At 55.4% G+C, this 9,062-nt stretch overlaps 2 pseudogenes; both read left to right on the top strand.

Annotated features, from left to right (window-relative positions):
* The window catches only part of LOC113746011 (basic proline-rich protein-like), a 1,531-nt pseudogene extending 415 nt beyond the window's left edge, over window positions 1-1,116 (top strand).
* Window positions 1,117-1,211: 95 nt separating this feature from the next.
* Window positions 1,212-3,152, top strand: LOC113746059 (basic proline-rich protein-like; annotated as a pseudogene).
* Window positions 3,153-9,062: the final 5,910 nt, after the last annotated feature.

Consider the following 9,062-nt stretch of genomic DNA (forward strand, 5'->3'; position numbering starts at 1 on the left):
CCCTCCACCTCCCCCCCCCTCCCCCGCCCCCTCCCCCTACCCCTCCCCCTCCGCCCCTACCTCCCCCGCCCCCTCCCCTCCCCCTACCCCTCACACCTCCCCTCCCCCTCCCCTCCCCCCTCCCCTCCCCTCCCCCTCCCCTACCCCCTCCCCCTCCCCCTCCCCCTCCCCCTCCCCCTCCCCCGCCCCTCCCCCCTCACCCCTCCCCCTCCCCCCTCCCCCTACCCCTCCCCCGCCCCCTCCCCCTCCCCCTCCCCTCCCCCCCTCCCGCCCTCACCCGCCCCCTCCCCCTCCCCCCTCCCCCTCCCCCTCCCCCCTCCCCCCCCCCTCCCCCGCCCCCTCCCCCTCCCCCTCCCACCCCCCCTCCCCCCTCCCCCCTCCCCTCCCCCTCCCCCTCCCCTCCCCCATCCCCCTCACCCCCCTCCCCCTCCCCCTACACCGCACCCTCCCCTCCCCTCCCCTCCCCCCCCCCCTCCCCTCCCCCTCACCCTAACCCCTCCCCCGCCCCCCTCCCCGCCCCCTCCCCCTCCCCCTCCCCCGCCCCTCCCCCCCTACCCCCACCCGCCCCCTCCCCCCTCACCCTCCCCCTCCCCCTCCCCCTCCCATACACCCGCCCCCTCCCCTCCCCATCACCCCCTCCCCCTCCCCCCCCTCACCCTACCCCCTCCCCCTCCCCCCTCCCCCTCCCCCCCCCCGCCCCCTCCCCCTCGCCCCTCCCCCTCCCCCTACCCTCACCCCTCCCCCTCCCCCTCCCCGCCTCCCGCCCTCCTCCCCCTCCCCCTCCCCCGCCCTCCCCTCCCCTCCCCACTCCCCTAACCAGCCCCCCACCCTAACCCTAACCCCCCCCCCTCCCCCTAACCCTCCCCTAACGCCTCCCCCTCCCCCTCCCCTCCCCCTCCCCCTCCCCCTCCCCCCCCCCTCCCACCCCCACCCCCCCTCCCCCCTCCCCCTCCCCCTCACCCTCCCACCTCCCCCTAACCCTCCCCTCCCCTCCCCCTCCCCCGCCCCTCCCTCCCCTCACCCTCCCCCTCACCCTCCCCCCCCCCGCCCCCGCCCCCTCCCACCCTCCCCACCCCCCTCCCTCCCCCTCCCCCTCCCCCTCCCCCTCCACCTCCCCCTCCCCTCACCCTCCCCCTCCCCCTCACCCCTACCCACCCCCCCTCCCCTCCACCTCCCCCTCCCCCCTCCCCCTCCCCCTCCCCTCCCCCTCCCCCTACCCTCCCCCGACCCTCCCACCTCACCCATCCCCCTCCCCCTCCCCTCCCCTCCCCCTCCCTCCCCCTCCCCCTCCCACGCCCCCTCCCCCTCACCACCTCCCCCTCCCCTCCCCCCGCCCCCTCCCCTCCCCCTACCCCTCCCCTCCCCGCCCCCTCCCTCACCCTCCCCTCGCCCCTCCCCTACCCCTCACCCTCCCCCTCCCCCTCCCCCTCACCCTCCCCCTCCCCCTCCCCCGCACCCTCCCCCTCCCCCTCCCCCTCCCCTCCCCCTCCCCTCCCCTCCCCCATCCCCCCCTCCCCCATCCCCACTCCCCCCTCCCCCTCCCCCTCCCCTCCCCCAGCCCCCTCCCCCTCACCCTCCCCCCTGCCCCCTCCCCCTACCACTCCCCTCCCACCTCCCCACTCCCCCCCCCTCCCCCCGCCCCCTCCCCCTCCCCTCCCCTCCCCCTCCCCCTCCCGCCACTCCCCTCCACTACCCATGCCCTCCCCCGCCCCCTCACCCTCCCCTCCCCCGCGCCCTCCCCCTCCCCTCCCCTCCCCCTCCCCTCCCCCTCCCCTCCCCTCCCCCCTCCCCCTACCCCGCCCCCCTCCCCCTCCCCCGCCCCCTCCCCTCCACCGCCCCTCCCCCTCCCCCTCCCCCTCCCCCTCCCCCTACCACCCTCCCCCTCCCCCTCCACCACTCCCACCGCCCCCTACCCTCACCGCCCCCTACCCCCCCCCTCACCCTCCCCCTCCCCCCATCCCCCCTCCGCCTCCCCCTCCCCCTCCCCTCCCCCCTCCCCCTCCCCCTCCCCCTCCCCCTCACCCTACCCCCTCCCCCTCCCCTACCCTCCCCCTCCCCCTCCACCCCTCACCCTCCCCCGCACCCAGCCCCCTCACCCTCCCCCTCCACTCCCCCTCACCCACCCCTCCCCCTCCCCCGCACCCCTCCCCCTCCCCTCCCCCTAACCCTCCCCCGCCCTCCTCACCCACCCCCTCCCCGACCCCTCCCCCTCCCCGCCCCCCTCCCCCTCCCCTCCCCCATCCACCCTCCCCTCCCCTCCCCCTCCCCCTCCCCCTACCCCTCCCCCTCCCCCCTCCCCCTCCCCCTCCCCCTCCCCCTCCCCCTCCCCCTCCCCCGCCCCCTCCCCTCACCCGCACCCTCCCCCCTCCCCCCTCCCCCTCCCCCTCCCCCTCCCCTCCCCCCTCCCACCTCACCCCTCCCCCCCCCCCTCCCCCTCCCCTCCCCTCCCCCTCCCCACTCCCCCTCCCCTCCCCTCCCCCTCCCCACTCCCCCTACCCGCCCTCCCCCTCCACCCTCCCCCTCCCCCTCACCCCTCCCCCTCCCCCTAACCCTCCCCCTCCCCTCCCCCTCCCCCGCCCCCTCCCCCTCCCTCCCCCTCCCCGCCCCCCTCCCCCCCCACTCCCCTCCCCTCCCCCTCCACCTACCCCACTCACCCTCCCCCTCCCCTCCCCCTCCCCCTCCCCCTCCCCCTCCCCCTCCCCTAACCCCTCCCCTCCCCTCCCCCTCCCCCTCACCCTCACCCTCCCCCTCCCCCTCCCCCTCCCCCCCCCCTCACCTCCCCCTACCCCCTCCCCTCCCCCTCCCCTCCCCCTCCCCTACCCCGCCCCTCCCCCGTCCCCCTCCCCTCCCCTCACCCCCTCCCCCTCCCCCTCCCCCTCCCCCTCCCCCCTCACCCTCCCCCTCCCCCTCCCCCTCACCCTCCCCCTCCCCCTCCCCCCCCCTCCCCCTCCCCTCCCCCTCACTCACCCTCCCCCTCCCCTCCCCGCCCCCTCACCCTCCCCCTCCCCCTCCCCCTCCCCCTACCCCATCCCCCGCCCACCTCCCCCTCTCCCCCGCACCCGCCCCTCCCCCCTCACCCTCCCCTCCACCTCACCCTCCCCCTCACCCCTCCCCCTCCCCCTCCCCCTCCCCCTCCCCGCCCACCTCCCCCCTCCCCCGCCCCCTCCCCTCCCCCCTTCCCCCTCCCCCAGACCCCTCCCCTCCCCCTCCCCTCCCCCTCCCCCTACCCCTCCCCCTCCCCCACTCCCCTCCCCCCCCGCCTAACCCTACCCTACCCCCTAACCTCCCCTAACCAACCTAACCCACCGAAATAGAACCCACCTACAACCTACCTAACCCTAACCCTAACCTACCCGACCCTAAACCCTAACCCTAACCTAACCCTACCCTAACCTACTACCCTAACCTACCCTAACCTAAACCTACCTAACCCTAACCAACGACCCCTAAACGCCACGACCTACCTACCTACTAATACCCTAACCCAACGAACCTAAAACCTACCAACCTACCCTACCTAACGACCCCTCCCTCCTACCACTACCTACCCTACCCAACCTTTCTAAAAAACTATGTTTTCTAATTTTTTGTTTTTCCTTCCCCTCCGTTCTTGTCCTAAACTGACCTCCTCCCTCACCCTCTTTCTCCTATCCTAACCTTACCCTGATCCTTTGCCCAACCTACCCACCCCTTCCTCGTGCCCTAACCCTAACCTCTCCCCCCCTCTTGCCCTAACCCTAACCACTCCTTTCCTCTATTCCGACCCACCTCCTCACTAAACCCTAGCTGTCCTGGCCTAACCCTAAGTTTTTTACATTAATTTATAAGTTCTTGTCTTTTTTAATATTTTTTAATTTTAATTTCTCCCTTTTCCTTAGGGTTTTTTGAATTTTATGTTTTTTATATTTTTTTACATTTTACTCTTTTATGCGTATTTCTTTATTTTATTATGTTTTATTGATTTTTATTTTATTTGTATTTTCATTTTACATTTATTTTTCATGTTATTTGGTATATATTTTTATAGTTTTATCTTTCATATTTGGTATTTAACTAAGATACAATTCAAAACTATTTACAATCCAAATCTATTTACCATATAGTACTACAATACATATTTACAGATAAAAACTATTTCCAAATAAACGTTGCAACAATTCAAAAAGAAATAGTTTTAAAAATACTATGTTATATACAATTAAAATCATTCAGCAACATAGGGTAAAAATTCAGTATGTGTGAAGAACTAACTGGTTTGTGAAAGAAGAGCAAACAAACTGAAGTTTAAAGCCAAGCCACACGCCTATAAAAGGCACAGCTTCAAGTCACTGAGCTCATTCCAGCTCAGCATCGACCGAAGCAACACTCATCGCTCTGCAAGCCTGACAGTTTAAAACGTCTCTTTCAATAATTTCTCCTGGTTGTTGAAGGTGCCCATCGCCTGAAGAAGAACGCGATAAAGAGTCGAAACGTCGCGACACCTGCACACTTTTATTTTTTTGATAAAACAATGGGTTTTTTTGTTTTTTAAGCTTTTTCGTTTTTATAATCGCTTAGAGGGAAATTTAAATATAATTTAGTTTCGCTGGCTAGCTCCATTTTTTTGAGCAGTGGTTTGTTAGTTGTTTGGGCAAACAATTTTTTTTTTTTGTTTTATTCAGAATGGCTGACTGTGACAGTTGCCCGTTACGGCCGAAGGGGGCCCGCCCACCCCACAAGATTTTTCGAGCCGCGGGCGGGGAGGGAACTGGTTCCAAGGTGGGGGCCCCGTGCATACCCGGACACCCAGCGTGGGGGACCGGCTCATGACTCTCTCCCTAACCCTAAACCCTAAACCTAACCCAACACAACGCTAACCGAGGTCCGTTATAAACGGAACCAGGGAGGAACTGGGATTGGACCGGGGGGTGGCGGATGGACCAGGGGAAGGACCGCGACCTAGCCCGTTTCATGTCCAGGCACGGGTTCTTTTCCCTCCACTAACCTAAACCCAACCTGACCTAACCCTGAACCCTACTTAATTTTAAGGAATATTACTTACCTAACCAATCCCCAACCCTAACCATCTTAACCCTAACCTTGCCTAACCCTAACCATCCTAACCCGAACCCTAACAATACTTACTTTCCTAACCTATACTACCTTGTCCTACCCGAACCTTGTGAACCCTGAACCCTAATTATCCTAACCCTAACCATAACCGTGAACCCTAACCAAACCCAGACCTAACCTAACCATTTTAACAACCATCTTAATCCGAACCTTGCTAACCCCCAACAATCCTAACCCTAATAGAACAAGACTGTAACCTTTCTAACCTCAACCATTACTTTATACCTACCTGTCCTAACCTAACCCCTAAAAAAACCCTACCATCTTAACCCCTAACCTTTCAACCCAAAAAACCATCCTAACCCTAACTAGAACAAACTTACCTTTCTAAACTTAACTATTCCTTATATCTACTGTCCTAACCCTAACCCAACCATCTTAACCAAACCCTACCCAACCTTAACCCTAACCCTACCATCTTAACCCTAACCTTGCCTAACCCTAACCATCCTAACCCTAACTAGAACAATACTTACCTTTCCTAACCTTAACCATTACCTTATACCTACTGTCCTAACCCTAGCCATCTACTAACCCTAACTAGAAAATAACTTACCTTCCCTAACTTAACCATTACCGTAGACCTACCTTTCTAAACCCTAATTAGATACTTACTTGGTTAGCCTTTCCCGGAACTGTAAATTATATACCTTAATTACATTCATACTACCTTTTCTAACTCTAACGGATCCGCAGCTTCTATATTTTCTTATGCTTCTTTTAACTCTATTTGTTCAATTTCATATTTACCTTTTATACTTACCTTTTTGCTGTAAAAATAAGTTTAAAAATAATTTCATACTTTAAAAATACGAAATATGATTTTTGAGATAGAAATTTTTTTTGCATATATTGAGGTTTTGTTGTAAAAACATAATTTTGTCATTTATTTTAATTTTTGAAGTGAATTTCATGTAAAAAGCCATTTGTAAATAGTTAAATGTGTGTACCGGGAAATTTACCGGAGACGAAAAATTGTTGTTTCAAAATATAAGTGTAAATTGTTCATAATTGATATAGGGATATATCTGGACCTAAAAAAATAATTTATTATGGTTATACTATCTGTAATGTATGTAAAAACATAATCTTGTCATTTATTTTATTTTTTGAAGTGAATTTCATTTAAAAAGCCATTTGTAAATAGTTAAATGTGTGTACCGGGAACTTACCGGAGACGGAAAAAGAAGGGGGGCGGAGCCCCGGGGTGTGTGTGTATATAAGGGACGGAGCAGAGCAGGAGCTCATTTCTCCGTGGATTTTCGAACAGGCAACATTGTTTTAGCCTTGTGAGAGTGGTGTACAGGCCTGAAGAAGACCGTAAAAGGTCGAAACGTTGCCTTTGTACACCGTATTTGTTTTGAAAAACGATTTGATTTTATTTTTCAATTTTTATTTCTTTGTTAAAAAATAAATATTTGTTAAAAATTCTGAAGTTTCAATTCATTTTTAGTAGATTTAGTAAGAGTGTTTGTATTTTTGAAAAAAAGAAAAAAAGAAAAAAAGCAGACGAGTGGATGACTGGACAACGGTCCAGTATGGAAGAAGACGTCGCAGAAATGGACAGCCATCTTTCCGGGACTGGGTGACGGGAGGCCTGCCGGTGGAGGGCCAGTGCCCCTCCCTCCCGTATCGGAGGGGTATCTCCCACACCCTACCCCTAACCCTAACCCTACCCAAACCCTAACCCTAACCCAACCCTAACCCTAACCCTACCCTAACCTTCCTCCCCCAAACCTAACCAGCCAGTGCCTTGGTTACAAGCTGCGTGTCTGTGGAGAGTCCATTCACGGTGACGACATCCGACTTAACCTTTACCCCGGATCCCGAGCACCTATAACCCTAGCCCAAACCCTTAATTTTGCCGGTACCGTGGGTGTCTTCTGGAGAGCTCCGTGGAGGGTGAGACGACCGTCCCTAGCCCCATCCCCTGACCCTAACCCCAGGAGGGTCAGACAACCATCCTTAGCCCTAGCCCCTAATCCTAACTGGGGTTTCCTTTTTCCCCACCCCATTTCCCCGTTATACTCACTAACCCTAACCCAATCTGGTCTAAACTAAACCTAACCTTAATCTGGCCCTAACCCTAACCCTAATCTGGCCCTAAACCTAACCCTGGCCCTAACCCTAAGCCTAATCTGGCCCTAACCCTAAACCTAAAGAAAGAAGAAAAGTAAAAGTTACTTACCTGGAAAAACCTAAAGAAAGAGGAAAAAGCAAAATTAATACTTACCGGAAACCTCAAAGAAACCTAAAGAAAGAAGAATACTTACCTGTGACTTAGAAAAACCTAAAGAAAGAAGAAAAAGTGAAATTAATACTTACCGGAAACCTCAAAGAAAGAAGAAATCTAAATAAAGCAAGAAAATGCTCTGACCTGCCTGATGAAGAACCAGTTTAGTTCGAAACGTTGCTTGTTTTGATTTTTATATATTTTTTACACAACCCTTCTTGTGTATTTAAATAAATATAATTTTTTTTTAAAAGAAAAACTTGAAAGTGTATATTTTTTTTATATTTTTAAACCCTTCGCAAATTTTGGGAAGCGCCTTTTTTTTTCTGTTTTGGAAAAAAAACATAAAAAATGGATCAAACGGCTGGACCGAGGTGCGCTATGGACGAAGACGTCAGCGGGCCCGCCGCCGCAATGGGACCGGGCTTACGGGAGGTCCGTCGGGTGGACGGACCGTGCACCCCTCCATCCCCCGTCGGAGATGGAGACAGTCCCCCTACCTAACCCTAACCCTAACCCTAAAACCCAACCCTAATTAGGAGTAACCCTAACCACGCGACCATTTCTCAAGTTTGTCGTACAGCGACGGGACCAAGACAGAAATGGTCGCCACGCTCTATTGATGGCCAAGGCACTCTCCATTCACTTTTTGGAAGTAAATGTTTACGTCATTTAAAAATTCCCTGATGGGCTAGGTCTTTGCAATGCTGCCATTGGATTCAGGTTTTCTAGCCGGTCAATTTGATACCTTAATTATCGCAATCGGACAACATGCAATATTTCATTAACCAACAGGGGGCAGTTGACTTAAATGAATTTTTGGAATTTTAAGATTTTATATATCTCCTCACAGGAAGGAGCTACAGCTAAACAAGACTGACCTATTTGAAAGCTCGTGGCGAGCTGAGCACCCTACATGAAACTGACAATGTGATATATGCTCTATAAAGTTACTCACATTAACTTTTTCCTGTAAAGTTGGGAAAACTCAATACCACATTCAAACAAATCCGCATCCTCCTGAATGTCCACTGACAAACCTTGATGCCTGAAACTTATTCGCAATGCCCACAAATGGCCATTCCAATTTTCCTGCCAAATTCCAAATGCCATTCATTCTTATGGGGGCAAAATGGAACTCTTCATAGAGACTTGGCGGGACTTGGAGGCCCATCAGCATCCTAAACACCCACACACAAAATCTGGGACTGTAGATCGTTTGGGAACGCCCACAAATGGCCATGCCAATTTTCTGCCAAAATGCCCAATGCCATTCATTCTTATGGGGGCAAAATTGGAACTTCTTCGTAGAGACTTGGCAGGACTTGGAGGCCCATCAGCATCCCTCAAGGCACCCACACACCAAATCTGGGGACTGTAGCTCGTTGGGAACGCCCACAAATGGGCCATTCAATTTTCCTGGGCCAAATTCCCAAATGCCATTCATTCTTATGGGGCAAAATTGGAACTTCTTCGTAGAGACTTGACAGGACTTGGAGGCCCATCAGCATCCCTCAAGGCACCCACAACACACCAAATCTGGGGATGTAGCCGTTTGAACCCCTAACCCTAACCATCTTAACCCTAACCTTGCCTAACCCTAACCATCCTAACCCTAACTAGAACCAAACTTACCTTTCCTAAACTTAACTATTACCTTATACCTACCTGTCCTAACCCTAACCCTAACCATCTTAACCCTAACCCTAACCCAACC

This window comes from Larimichthys crocea, chromosome VII, assembly GCF_000972845.2.
Source record: "Larimichthys crocea isolate SSNF chromosome VII, L_crocea_2.0, whole genome shotgun sequence".
Taxonomy (NCBI): domain Eukaryota; kingdom Metazoa; phylum Chordata; class Actinopteri; family Sciaenidae; genus Larimichthys; species Larimichthys crocea.